At 37.2% G+C, this 15,542-nt stretch overlaps 1 protein-coding gene across 1 annotated transcript in view; it reads right to left on the reverse strand.

The window, feature by feature from the left end:
• Positions 1-15,542, reverse strand: part of LOC105980500 (LIM domain only protein 7-like) — a 134,041-nt gene that overhangs the window by 22,377 nt on the left and 96,122 nt on the right. The gene's annotated exons all lie outside the window — the stretch shown is intronic.

The following is a 15,542-nucleotide window of genomic DNA, read 5'->3' on the forward strand; positions in this document are numbered from 1 at the left end:
AAAAAAAAAAAAAAAAAAAAAAAAAGCTCAGGAACAGCGTCCAGGCCCCGAGTTCAAGCCCCAGGGCTGACAAAAGAAAAAAGAACAAATGTATAGCTGGACATCAGGAGGTTGAGAAGCATATAGAAAAATGTGTAGTGGATGCAAAGAAATTAAATTGCCATCAGTAAATATCCTTTGCATCCAAAATTATATAATAATATGAACGTGCTTATGTCTGACTAAAGCAGATAAAGTGCCTTTAAGTTTAAAACCAATCATTTTACCCAGATTCCTAAATTCAAACAATGTAATAAAGTAAAATGTAGACTAAAGTACCATTCTTACATTCATTGATATAATAAGAAATGAGGTTTAGCATTAGGTAAAATGAAATATTAGTCTCTTTGGAGTTTTGTTTCTCTGATTGAGCTGACATGAGGGACAGAGAAGTTAACTACATCCACAATCAAGATATGAACCAGAGCGTTGACATTCCTCCTTGCTCACGGTGGACACAGCAAAACTCACCAGCTACTTTCTTCTGAGACACATTTTGCCTATCTGTGAAGAATCTGCACTAACATGAAAATATCTCTTTTGTACCTTCCTTGCTTATACTTGGATTTTCTTTTCTTTTCTTTTTTTGCTGGTCCTGAGACTTGATCTCAGAGCCTGGTCACTGTCCCTGAGCCTCTTTTTGCTCAAGGCAGGCACTTTACCACCTGAGCCGCGATGCCATTTCTGGCTTTTTTCTGAGCAGTTTATTGGAGAAAAGAGTCTCACAGACACCTGCCCAGGCTGGCTTTGAACCAAGATCTTCAGTTCTCAGCGTCCTGAGTAGCTAAGCAGGCAAGAGCCACCAGCACCCAGCTTGATACTCTGATTTTTAACTCTTAGGAAAAAAGTCTTCAACTTAGCAGTTCTCTCAAATAAGCAGTTCCCACAATGACTTTAACATGAATGTGCATGTCAACACCAAGTTGTACTGGTCTTCCTAAAGGGCCTTTCTCCCTCAGAGGCTTCTGGTAAGTTCCAATGAAATAGTACACACACATCAATGCCGTAGCATGACTATACTGATATAAATAGATGTCCCCATGTATTGCTTGGATTGTAATTGTGTGATAATGTACCCCAGATTGCTGACAGCATTAATATCATTTACCTGCTCTTAAAGGTATGTCCACAAAGAGGATATAGCTCAGTGGAAGAGTATTGGGATTACGATATTCAAGGACCTACGGTTTCATCCTCAACACGTTCACACTAATTAAAAAATTTTTAAGTCTTCACGTTAAAATTCTTTTCAAATGACAGTATCTGATAACAGAAAAGTAATGTTATCAAAGGTATTCCTTAAAAGCAACTCTAAGACATAATTTTTAAGTTGGTTTTCAAATAATATAATCTCAATTTTTTTCTGAGTTTCAATGCATCATAAAGAAGGGACCAAATATCATATTCTGAAATTTATTCAGAAAGGAGGAAGGGAATGATAAATAATAATGTACTTATAGAAAGAAGGGATGAATATTTAGAAGATAGAAAGTTTATATAGGCATGTATAAGGCTGTGAACTCATAAGCACAGAGGGTGAATGAAAAAAAAGACTAGAACTTTCATTAAGTATATCGCTGATGATTCTTTCTAACCTCCTCATGAACAAATTCCAAGAAGACTTAACTTGTATATATAATGGCTTACTACTCAATTCTTAACAAAATGATACTCTAAGCATCTTTTTTGTGTGTGAATGTGTGTGTGCCAATCTTGGGGCTTGAATTCAAGGGCCTGGGTGCTATCTCTGAGCTATTGTGCTTGGCTAGTGCTCTACTACTTAAGCCTCAACTCCACTTCCAGTTTTTGGTAATTAATTGGAGATCCGAGTCTCATGGACTTTGTTCAAGCTGGCTTTGAACTATGACCCACAGATCTCAGCCTCCTGAGTTGCTAGGATTTCTGTTTCTTTTATATCTATTACTAGAATTTAGAGGACAAATTATCCACTTAGAAGCAAGTCTTTAAGTAAAAACAATCATTTCTAAATGATGGGTTAAATTAAGACTTGTTACTATCTGTTCTCTAATTGTGATTATTTATTTAATTAATTCGAGGTGGTGGTGCTGGGGAGTAAACCCAGGATTTCAAGCATGCTAGACATGCACTTTACCAATGAGATGTATCTTCAGCCCTAATTTTATGTATATTTAGAGTTAACATGCAGAAACTAACATTCTTGGCTTTTGTAGTTTTCATTCTAAAAGCATGGTTGAAAAAAAAGAACTCTCCTTTATATGCAAGTTTCTTTTCTGCTCTCTGTTAAACATAGTGTAATTTGAATGGCAAAGGGAGCCATTCAAATCTGTAGCCACTTTCCTCCTTCTTTCACAACATCCTATAGTTATTCTCCTAGGAAGGTTTCTCTTCCAATGACAGAGGCTTCCTTTTTCCTCCATACTTCTCTCTCCTAAGAAGCCAGTCCTTAGAATCCTCTTGTCTTTAAGACTCAGTCACACATCTAGCCACAAAGTCACTTCCCTTCATCTTAATAAGTGAGAAGTTACTGGGCTAATGCCTCAAGATCTGAACTGGCCAGGTACTGGTGGCTCTGACCTCTGACCTTCTTCCTAGCTCACTGCAGATGGAACAAAACCAACCTACCACTTTCTTCTGCAGCACATTTTTCCGACCTGAAAATGTTTACTTCCTAACTGAAGATAATTAAGATTGCTATGAGAAGCAATCCATTAATTAATCAATACTTAAGATGATCCCTGGGGACAAGAACCAGCCCAACATCTTCTCTATGGCCTCCAGAGCTCATGATTGACCTTATGAATCATCTGATTGTCTTTTACCAAGAATATTTAACTCAATCTAGATATACTAAGAGTTAGCAGCTTTTATGATCTACTAACAGAGCAAGGACATGCAATGATGCTTGTGTTCTCTAAAGTGACTTTAGCATCCACCTGGGTCCCAGAAGAAAGCCCACATCTATCGGGCAAGGTAGGCCATTGCCCTCAAAGGGATGATGCTCTCACATCCCAGAATCCAGAAGTTCCTAATTCCAAAAATATGCTCAGAAGTTACTGCAGATATCAGTAATTTTGTTCCTTTAACTTCAATGAAAGAGTGAATTCTTTTCTGGAGTTAAAAGAAAGCAACAAAGGTTAAATGACAATTCACATGGAAATGAGGCAGGAGGGTAGTATGTAGACAGCAGAACAGAGCAGACCCAGAAATAGATGCAACAACTGAGCAACAATTGGTGTTCAACCACAGTGCCAAAGTAATGTAATAGCCTTTTCCAAAATTAGCACTGGAGCAACTGGGTATCTATATGAAGACAGATGAGAATCAACCTCAACCATTCATTTCATACACAAAAATTAACATCAGACTTTATGCTTCTGCTACAATTCCCTACGGACTCTCCTTTTATTCTCCATGGCTCTTTGTTAAGGTAAATAATATTTTATATCTTATTTCCTACGGACACTTTTTTTTTAAATCCCCAAAACCCTTGCCGAAAAAAAAAAAATAAAAAAAAAAAAAAGGTTTTAACCCAGGCTCTAGTGGCTCATGCCTGTAATCTTAGCTATTTAGGAGGCTGAGATCTAATTCAAAGACAGGGCAGAAAAGTCCTGAGAATCTTCTCTCTCATTGATCAGCCAGAAGTAGAGATGTGGTTCAAATGGGAGAGTGTCAGTCTTGAGCAGGAGGGGTGGAGAGAGGCAAGTAAGGCAGCAAAGCCCTGAGTTCAAGCACCAATACTGGCACACACACACAAAAATGTCTTCACAAGTTCAGAACTAAGCTTAGCCAGATAAATGATCTAATTGTCTAACTGCTGCATAAAACACAACCACAAAATTATTGTCTGTAAAACAAACAGTAGAAATGGACAAAAGATGTGAAATATTCTTCCAAATATTTATGTGAATGGTTCAATACATACACATGTAAATGCTCAGTATCATTTGTCCTGTGGAAAATGTGAACTCATAATGCATAAAATGCCACTAAGTAGTAAATCTAAAGTCTAACACATCAATAACAATACATGTTGGGACAACTTGGAGCAACTTGCCAGTCCTGGGGCTTAACTCAGGGTCTGGGCACTGTCTCTGAGCTTCTTTTTGCTCAAAGCTAATGTTCTACCTCTTGAGCCACAGCTCTGCTTCCAGCTTTTCTGGTGATTCATTGAAGAGAAGAGTCTCACAATCTTTCCTGCCCAAGCTACCTTCAAACCATAATCCTCAGATCTCTACCTCCAGAGATGAGAGGATTACACGTGTGTGCCACCAGCACTCACCCAGCTACAACTGGTATTTTCATATCCTTACAGATGGAAACAGTAGCCATTCTGGAAAGAGCATGATAATGACTTATAGAGCTATCAAATATTTCCCATGTCATCCAGCAGTCCCATTTCTAAGTACTTAATATTGAAACAAAATCAGGCAACATAAAGAATTGAACATGAATGTTTATAGTATTTTGTTCATAACCCCCAAAAACCTGAAAATAAAGGTCTATCAACTGGTAAAAGATACACAAAGTAGTCTATCCATATGTGGTTAATAATTATTCAACATAAGGAGCTCAATAGAACACAAGTCCCAGTATACAACTGCTAAAATACTAAAAGTAGGTGCTGTATGTTCTATTTAAACAAAATTCTAGAAAACGCACCAGTATAGTGACCTATCATTATAAATTAACAACCCAAAGTAATGTAGCTGGAGCTCAGTTGAGCAATTTGGTTGCTAAGAGGCATGGGAAAACTTTCTAGGGTTTTATATGTTGATTACTGTTGTTGTAACCTAGCTGTAGTTAATTACCAAAATAAGAACTGTACACATAAAAGGGCTGAACGTTTTGTTGTAAGTACATCACACCCCCAATAAAGCTAGGGAAAAAATAAGATAAATGTTATAGCTGTGTAAGAAAGGTCTCCCGGAGAAGAAAATAACACAGATAATGATTCAGCTTGTTCTTGAGGCATCATTTTGAATTGACAAGAAAGTGTAGTCATGAAAGTACATGTAATACAAGGACGTATTTGTTTAAGAAAAGAAGCAAAGGAATATTCATTTTCCACCCTTATTTTCCCAAAGCTGAACTTGATTTTTCTACAAATGATTATTAGTTCTTCAGAGATGACTCCCAAATCCACAAGGCCAGCTCTGATTTTGGCTTAACTGTGTTAATAAGTCCTATAATTCCATCTGAATGTTTTGATTGTCACATCCAACACAATGTGCTTTAGTTTCTTGTCTTCAAATCATTTACCTTTCCTCTCTGCTGATGATTGCTTGGCTCAAGCAGACTCATTCTGAAGCTTTACCCCCTCCAATCTTAGCTCACACATTTCATTGTCCCAGCACTTAGTGTCTTCATCTTATGAAAAAAATTGTCTTTTCTATCAAAGTGTGTTGCTTACAATTTCCTGCTTTGGCCTGGTAGCATGGCTCTTGTTAAGGAAAAGAAGAACTGCTTTGGGATAAGGAAGGGTTTTTTGAAATGTAAGGTTTTGTCTTAAAGTGGTTTCTTTTTGAGATAGAATTAAGACATACTTCAGACTGTTCCAAGAAATGGTAGAGGGTGCTGGCATATTTTGAGATTACTTCTCAACTGGTTAATATTATTTCAAAGTCACCATATGTAAATACATTTTACCCTACTCAAACTAGCCAATCATGAATAGATTGCGAACTTGAGCTCAACCAATCTGAGCAAAGGGGCAGGACTTTCTGCGTTAGCAATAAATAGGGGAACAGACTGTGTGTTTGCTTGCCAGATGTTCAGCTGATGGTGCAACCTTCTGCAGCAGTAAATTTTGCACCCCACAACCACAAAAAAAAGACTAGCTGAGTTTTGTATTTTGTATCATCTTAAATTTTTGTGTTTGTCAGTCATTTTGAATTCTGTTGTTGTTTTCAAGAAGTAATTAGTCTACACTATAGCGATTATACAGTTAAGATGCCTAGTATACAGATACTTGTAGAACTTCACTGGGTCTTTTGTTGATTTGGAAGGAAGAAATGACCCAAATTTATAACCCAATCAGACTGTAATTCAAAGTTAAAGCCCTGAGGAGTTGAAGTGATTGGCTATATCACAATTGTAATTGCTAAATTTAAGTAATTAAACCATCAAAATTTATAAATTACATGTTGCCTAGAGCTAAAGATGTAGTGTGAAAAATTCTATTTAAATTTATTTCTTACATGCAATGAGTAACTACTGTTTAGAATATTAAATCGAGGTTTGGTAACATTTATCCTATAAAGGCCTAAGGAGTAAATATTTTAGGCTTTGTGGCCCACACAGTTTATCACAACTACTCAACTCTTCTGGGCATGAAAGTAATCATAGTCAATGCATAAGCAAATGAGCATAGCTGTGTTTAAATAAAACTTTATTTACAAAAGCAGAAAAAAGTAGTAAATTTTGCCTTGCTGAGACAAATCTTTATTTTCATGCCTGTCATTGTGACTCCAGTGGTTTTTGGAGAGCATTTTTATAATAATCACAATGCCTAGGAAACCCAGACATTTTCTTCTGTCTTCCAGCCTCCATTCTGCAATCCATCTTATATATTATTACCTCCTTATCACGTCTTTCTAAATCTATGTTTTTTGCTTTCTGGTTGAAAACGAATCCAAAACCTACTTCAATTAAGTTTAAACTTCCTAGCCAGAGCATTCAAGATACCACTCAAGCTCATCCCAACCTATCTGCCACCTTGCTTCCAATATACCAGACTACACTGGAGATTCAAGCCTCAAGCTTGTACCACTAAAATATACCTCAGAAGTAAAAGACTATCTAAATGCCAGTGGCTCTTATCTGTAATTCTAGGTACTTAGGAGACTAAAATTTTGAGGATCAGAGTTCGAAGCCAGACCAGGCAAGAAAGTCCTTGAGACTCTTATCTCCAGTTAATCACCAAAAAGCTAAAAGAGGAGCTGTGGCTCAAGTGGCAGAATGCTGGTATTGAGAACAAAATCTCAAAGACACTGCCAGGGCTCTGACTGAATGCCCCAGGACTAGAAAAAAAAAAGTAAAATAAGGACCTAGCCAGGCATGATGACACATGCCTGTAATCTCAACATAATGGTTCAAAGCCAGGCTGGTGGAAATTATCAAGGTTCTATCTCAAAAACAAAATAAAACCAAGTGCTGCATAGTGGCATGGTTAAGGTGGTTAAGCATTTGCCTAGCATGCACAAATCCCTGGGTTCAATACCTGAATATTCAAAAAAAAAAAAAAAAGGAAAGCACAAACCTTATGTCTAGCAACTTTACTCAGTGTTTTACATCTTAGAGAACTCTAAAACCTTTTATTGCTATGCCCCTGAATATATTAGTCACTAAGAAGTATTTCACTTCACAAGCAAATCCTACCCCACCTTGGGATATACACTTATATTGCAAGATATTTCTTAAATCTCGCTCCAATATGTGATCACTTTTATCTGAACTATTCCTACTCAGTTACCTCATTGGTAAGACCTCAGAGTTCATGAAAAATACAAGATCCCAGCCCTACCCCAGACCTAGTGGATTACAGCTGGGAAGAACTCGCTACTTTTACACGCTCATTGAAGTTTGAGAAGCACTTGTTTAAAACATACCACTTCTCAGTCTCAGCTGGAATTTATCACTCATAGCTACTAACACAAAACTCCTAATATTTCCTGAACTTTCTTCATACCCAACCAACTTGAAGAAGTTCATGTCCAATTGACACATTAACATGTGTTTTAAAAGTCCTTCATTCAATCTCTTTCCTTTAAACATGCTTAAAGAAAGAATCTTACAGAGCACTGGGTCAGGAGTCACAATGAGGGTTTTCACTTGTAACAATTATTACGCATGTGGCTTTGAGTATATCTCTGAGCCTGGAGTTCCATACTCATTCAACCACCAGTCTACCTTAGAAAGCTGTTTGAAGATTACACAGGCTTTAAAAAAAAAAAAAAAGCCAGGTGCTTGGGCTCACACTTGTAATCAAAGCTACTTAGGAGGCTGAGATCTGAGGATCACAGTTCGAAGCCAACTCAGACAGGAATGTCTGTGAGAATCATATATCTCCAATTAACCACCAAAAAGACAAAGGTGGAGCTGTGGATGAACACTAGCCTTGCACAAAAATGTTCAGAGTCAGTACCCAGGGTCCTGAGCTCAAGCTTCACAACCAACACAAAATTAAAAAGCTCAAACATTCTTCTTCCAATCTGTACACTCTCAAAAACAGCATTTCCCCTTCCTTTACATATTCCATAATCTTAATCCCAAGTGTTTTATTATCAAATCTAACCCATCCACTAGTTATTTTTTTTAATAGTTCCTGTTTATATCTTTCTGCTATAGCCCTATCTTGGGCTGTGAGCTTCATATGTCTTGTTATAGGTCACAAAGAAAAGTTTAGTAGATATCTTTTCCTATTAGTAAATGCCACTCATTTGGAACATTAGAAATAGTTTCTGAAGGCTTGTGAGAGAAGTTATCACTCCATTTATTATACATCCCGGCAAAGGAATTCCTCAAGTGTTTGTGTGCTTGAGTCATTCTTTGGACTTTGCTTTTCTGAGTCACTGACTGATCCCCTACTTTCTTGCTTATAACCACAGAGGCGTTTCATCTTACTAGAATTAGATGTGCTATTTATTGTTATTGATACTGGAGGCTCACCACCTGTTCAGAACCCTCCAGTGGCTACAAGGGTAGCAGCAGGACTTGGGGCAGTAGACTACAATAATGTTCTCCTTTAATTCAGAATAGATGACAATAACTTTTATCTGGATTACAACTTAGGCTTTAGAATAAAGCATAAAATTAGTAATCTTTAAACGTCTTGTATAAGCCGGACACCAGTGGCTCTCACCTGTAATCCTAGCTACTGGGGAGGCTGAGATGTGAGGACTATGGTTTGAAATCAGCCCAGGCAGAAAAATCCATGAGACTCTTACCTCCAATAAACTACTCAGAAAAAGCTGGAAGTGGTGCTGTGGCTCAACTGCTAGACTATTGGCCTTGAGCAAAAAAAGCTCGGAGGGCCAGGCACCGGTGGCTCACTCCTGTAATCCTAGCTACTCAGATCTGAGAAAAGCCAGCCTGGGCAGGAAAGTCCATGAGACTCTTACCACCAGAAAACCAGAAGTGGTGCTGTGGCTCAAGTGGTAGAGCACTAGCCTTGAGCTGAAGAGCTGAGGGACAGCACCCAAGCCCAGAGTTAAAGGCTCACGACCGACAAAAGAGAGAGAGAGAGAGAAACTCAGAGACAGAGCCCAAGCCCTGAGTTCAAGCCCAAAGAGCTCAGAGTCTGGGTGTTATCTCTTACATTTTTTATTCAAGATTGGCACTGTACCACTTGAACCACAGCTTTTTGTTAGTTAACTGGAGTAAGAGTCTCACATAATTTTCTTTTCTGTCCCAGTGGGCTTTGACCCATGACGCTGAGTTCTCAACCTCCTCAGTAGCTAAGAATGCAGGTGTGGTCCCCCAGCTCATGGCAAAATTATTATTTTTTAATTTAGTAAAAAGAGAATTAGTCTAAATAAAGTTTATTTATCAGCTCTATATTTAAAGCCAAGTTTCACAAGAATAGTACAAAGGTCGAAATGTAATGGTATGATCCTGAGCAATTTAGATTAGTAAGCTTTTCCAATCCTCCACATTCCATTATGAAAAGTACAACTGAGCATTCATAAATGCCTGCTTAAAAGCTATAAAACCTTTTAAGGTATTTATATATATATATATATAACTATCAATAAAATTCAAATAATTCTTATTCCTCCAGGGCTGGCGAATCCCACTTACACTACAGTTCTTCTATTATAAAATAAATGTGCACACATTTACCATTCCTAAAATTGGGAAGTCATAGAAATCAACAATCTTAGATTTGTTGGCATATATTATTATTGCCAACAAAGTTACTTACCATGCAAAATAGACACCACTCCTAGGATCATAATACAAAGGTGTTTGCTGTGTATCAAATGAGTTCATAGCAAACGTGCATGAATCCACTTCGAGTAAAGCCAGCAAGAAATTTTTGACAAGGATTCCCACATAGCAGTAGAAAAACATAAGTGAATTTCTAAGACTATTTAAGTATGCTTTGCAGACACAGTAAAAGGGGACATGTTTTGAGGCTTAGATACCACTTGAATTAAAAACTTCACTTTATTATTTACCCAAGGTCATCCAGCTAAGGTAGTTTGTCTTCTCTCTGCCTCACTTCACTTCAGGCATCTGAAGCAAAAGGAAATGCCTTGCTAGGCTGTTCCTAGTTTAGAAATAACTTATGTAACACACCTGACAGTGCCTGATAGTTCTTCTCCACGTTGTCTAAACCTAATTAAGTAACAATGATAGGAATATTTCTAAGATGCTCAGTGATTTCCTAATCTCTTGGGTATTTATCACTCTAAATTCAATCTTGCCTTCAAGCTGTCAACTATAAATCATTTCAGTACTCCTACATCCAAAAGCATAACTTAACAATGCTTTTCTTCTTCCTGGCTGTTGGTTTTAAGACAAAGGTACAAAAGAAAAGGTCATTCTTTCCCTCCCCCACAGGGTTCAAGGTCTATGCACAATAGATATTAAATATTGACCTGGCATGAGACAAAAGGTACACATGTGAGAGAACTCAGCACCCCTAGATACACTCCCCAACACACCTGAAATCCTCCAGCCCATGAGCACTGGGCGACTTCTGTCTACTCTGGAAACAGTTGCTTTCCGCTCTGGCAACCCACAGCTTAAACCAATGCATATCAACGTCTTTAATAGAAATTTTCTCCATTACTTTCTTGTAAGTAATATGAAAAGGAAAACAAGAAATAGGAGAAAGGATATTGAGTTCTAATTCTCAATCATCTAGGACGTGGTATGCTGTGGACACATATTTCATGATAATATCTCACCTATTTTCCAAGTACCTTTAGAGTGAAATGAATTCATTATCCACATTAACAAAATCTAGGGTCTCACCCTGAGACACGTGTGTGTGTGTGTGTGTGTGTGTGTGTGTGTGTGTGTGTGTGTGTGTGTGTGTGTGTGTGTGTGTGTGTGTGTGTGTGTGTGTGTGTGTGTGTGTGTGTGTGTGTGTGTGTGTGTGTGTGTGTGTGTGTGTGTGTGTGTGTGTGTGTGTGTGTGTGTGTGTGTGTGTGTGTGTGTGTTCTATTCTTAAGCAGGCTATCAGTAAATACACAATTACACACAAACCTAAGCATGTAATAAACAATAGTTGCAATTTTCCTTCTGTCAAAAGAAATCTACTAAATGTTTGACCGGATTGAGTATCTGGATACACCTACTCCTTGTATTTGTACACCTAGTATTTGTACACCTCAGTAAATTAAGAAGCAAAACATATTGAATAACAATGAAAATATTTCAAGGAAATCTGGCATCTCTCAGTACTAGTGTAACGTAATGAGATACAGAAATACATGAGACTATATAATGTATACTTGATGTTTTACTTATGGGTTTCACCCCCAAATTCTTAGCACACAGAATAAACTCTTGTTGAATCAAGAAAGTTAATAAAACAGAGCTACTAAATCTCTACTCTCTTTTTAAACTTAACAAAAATTGGTTCTCTGAATTGTGTTGATTCGAAGTATAGTTTTCTTCTTCCTTTTGGAGGATTATATACCTATGAAAGCATACCTATCAAATACAGTTCAGAATGATACTGTGAGCTATCTAGCTTTATGTGTCAAGTAGGCCTGGTTCCCTTGAAGGCTCTTCAGCGAATTTGGGGTCGTGTTTTCGTATGTTTACTATGCATATTTGGTCAGTGTCCTCTGAAGCAATAGTATTAAGCTCTTCCGAAGATCAAATGATAACCTATAAACTGCCTCCCAGTTGAGACGAGGCCTTCAGAAAAACATAAGTCTCTGAGTTAACAAGCTAAAACCATGAGCAGTCTATGCCACATAGGGTGGGAGTCAGCAGGACAGAAATCATATCAGGGCAATGATCCGAAAGCAAAACTGTTCCACTGACTTAAGTTCTCAGTAGCAATATCCAATAAACAACTTTTATCCCTACTGTTCTATACCTAACCATTTGATAGTTAGGTCCTGCTTTTTAGATAGAGAACAAAGAAATCAAGTTATAATATGTAGAAATACTTTCTTTTTTTTAATTTTTTAAAATTGAGATTAGGTGATTATGTAAATTTCACATATTTCACAATGTTGTAGAAGAGTGATACTTAAAGTCACAAACACATTTAACCTTCACAAGGCATATTGTCATTATCATGGTCTATAAAGTTTGTGAATTCTATGAGCTTTAACAATACTATTATTTCTTCCACATCAGGTGACATTTACATTTCTTTCCTTTTGCTTTGTGTAAGCTGTTCCCTCTTTCCCTCTTATTCCTCCCTTCCCATTGCTGTATTTGGGTTGCTTAGTTCATTTTCATTCTTTCTTTTTTTTTTTTACTTTCTTAATCTATAAGTAAAATTGGAACTATTTAATAAGCATGTCCTTTCAACTCAAAAAACAGTGCCTGTTGCTACTTACAATTTTTTAACGCCTTGGATTAAAACCATATAGTACAGACACTAAATTCAAGACATTTAATGCTGTTAATATATATGGTTGCCTTTTAATGAACAAATGCACATGGTCCAGAGAAGCTAAGCTTTTCCTCAATAGTACATACAGCTATAAACACAAACACCTATTCCAAAAAGAAAAAAATTTTAAGACTTGCAACAACAAAAAAGGTAACAGATTCTGATATCTAGCTAAAGAATGATATCTAAGCCCAGAAACAGTATAAAAATGTTTACATTTGAATATGCAACCCACTGTGTCAGGTCAATTTATGAAAGTGCATTTTGGTTTGCTCTTTTGGAGACTATAGAAATAAAACTTAGTTAAATACAAAATACTTAAATATAATCAAATGCTTGAAATTAAGTATTTAAATTTATCAAAAAAATACATGAAAAATAAGCCTAAAAATTAGATTGGTTCTACATATACAGCAGCAAGAATAAATGACTTCACTCTCTGCTCCCTAGCTTTGCTATTCTAACAGATTAAACTACAATAGGTTAACTAAATGTAAGTGTGTTTAAGCACACTGAAGTCTTCTCATTACTCAGGAAGCTGAGATCTGAGGATTACAGTTCAAAGCCACCCCAGGCAGAAAAATCGGAAAGACTCATCTCCAATTAATACCAGAAAGCCAAAAGTGGAGTGCGCACACACACACACACACACACACACACACACAATCTTTTTCAATAACATCTCTCAATAAACAGATGAGATAATTCTTAAGTGGCATAAATTCTGAAAAGTTAACACCTAAACTCATAATCACAACTCAAGTGGCCAGGAGTGATTTTCTTCTTCCATGCCTCCCTACAGGTACAAATAATTTCATAGAATAAAAACAAGCCAAATTATGAAAATGTTCATAATAATAACTCACTACTACTTGCTAAGAACTTACTATATACCAGACAATGAACACTTGGCACGTGACTTCACTTAATCGTAAAATTCTTGAAAGGCAGGGGTAATTATTCCAAGAAGTAGTGTTTGGGAAATTCCAAACAAATAGCAATTGCATCTTATTTACTCATCTATTCCAAGGCATTAGCAGACATCTTGACACACAGCAAGTAATTAATTACTTCAGGCCCTAATATTAAACTTACAGAGAAGTCATTCCATCATAGGAAGGAAAGCAACCTAAGGTCATTCAGCTACCACCAGACACAGAATAGGGTAAGTCCAATTTAGAGAACACCAAATCCCTACTCTGGTCCAAGATGCTTCTGCTACATCTCTATTGTGCTTTCTTCCTCCATTCTAGGGAGAATGGGTGGAACAGCCTGGCATTAGTAGAAACAGTGCAAATGAGCTGCTGAGAAACCATCAAGTTTGTGTTGACATTCTTCAAATATGATTGGGGGTGGGGGTCCACGTTGGTGTAAGTTAAGAGGGACCAGGCAAGTATCTTGACTTTTGAAGGAGTTTGTTCCTGAAATATCCTATTAAAGTAGTATTAATGACTTCTCGTAAGAAATTCCCCCACTATAGGATCTTACTCTTCAAAAATTCAATTTCTTAGCTTTGAGCTTCTACAAGATATATCATCTTTTGTATAACTACATATTTTCCATCAGAGAGAGAGAGAGAGAGAGAGAGAGTGTGTGTGTGTGTGTGTGTGTGTGTGTGTGTGTGCGCGCGCGCGCGCACGCCCCCACGAGCCAGTCCTAGGACTTGAATTCATGGTCTGGGAGCTATCCCTGAGCTTTTGTGCTCAAGGCTAGTGTTCTACCACTTGATCTACAGCTTCCTTCTGGTTTTTTTTACTGGTTAACTGGAGATAAAAGTCTCTACAACTTCCTGTCCCAGTTGGCTTCAAACCATGATCCTCAGATCTCAGTTTCTTGAATAGCCAGGATTATAGGCATGAATTACTAGCACCCGACATCCATCCAAAAGTCATAAGAATACATTCATTTATTTTACAAGCTGTCTATGGCCCTACCACCATGAAAAACAATCACATCTGATTTATTTCACAATATGACTAGGGATGATGATGTGAAGACACAGAAATGTTTCCCATACCTCATGTAATATATGTATGTAAATATTCTTCAGCTGACAGTAAAACATCAACCTAAGAATTCATTGTAATTTCAACCAACTGCTTTGGAAGGTCCAAAGTTCTTATTTTACTTTATTACTCAGTCACCACAAGGAAACAAACACCTCTCTTTGAAACTGTACAAATTTCAGATTATGTTGTAATATACCATATCATTATTCTGGTATGATAAGTGAAAGGCAATTGAAACCAGAAGTTCAATAACTGCTTTGCCAGATCTGCATTACATCTGAATGGTGAGAATATGGAAATGAAGACTTCACAATGAAAACATACACACACACACACACACACACACACACACACACACGCCACTTAGCTTTATCCTACCTTTATAGCTTGGCTTTAAAATATTCTCAAAGTCCTCATAACTAAAATTCAATCTTCAAACCAACATTTGCACCTAGCTACTCAGAAGATCTAAGGAATATTATACATTCCTGTCCTCAAATAGTTTCAAGGCTCAGGGAAAGTTTACATGTAAATAAAACAAGACAAAAAAAACCTATGTCAGCCTGATATAATGGTTCATGCCTATAATCCCAGCTAGTGAGGAGGTATATGAAGGAGTATCTTGGTTCAAGGAGGGTTCAGGGGAAAAAAATCGTAAGGCACTAGCTGAGAAATAACTAAAACAAAAAAGTGTTGTGATTCCCAGTTCAACCCCTAGTTCTGCTACACACAAACAAAAACCAGCACTTTAGAAAATTTTCCTGATTAAAATATTGTAAAGATGTATAGCTCTCTCTTCCCAGAGAAGCCTGTGAATATATTTTTATATAACCTATTCCCATCTTTGAGTCTTCAAAGACATCTTCCCAAACACGTGAACAGGGGCTTGCCACTGCTCTCTGTGGATTCATATAATAACCCCATCA

The sequence above is a fragment of the Dipodomys ordii genome, unplaced genomic scaffold (assembly GCF_000151885.1).
Source record: "Dipodomys ordii isolate 6190 unplaced genomic scaffold, Dord_2.0 Scaffold1, whole genome shotgun sequence".
Classification (NCBI taxonomy): domain Eukaryota; kingdom Metazoa; phylum Chordata; class Mammalia; order Rodentia; family Heteromyidae; genus Dipodomys; species Dipodomys ordii.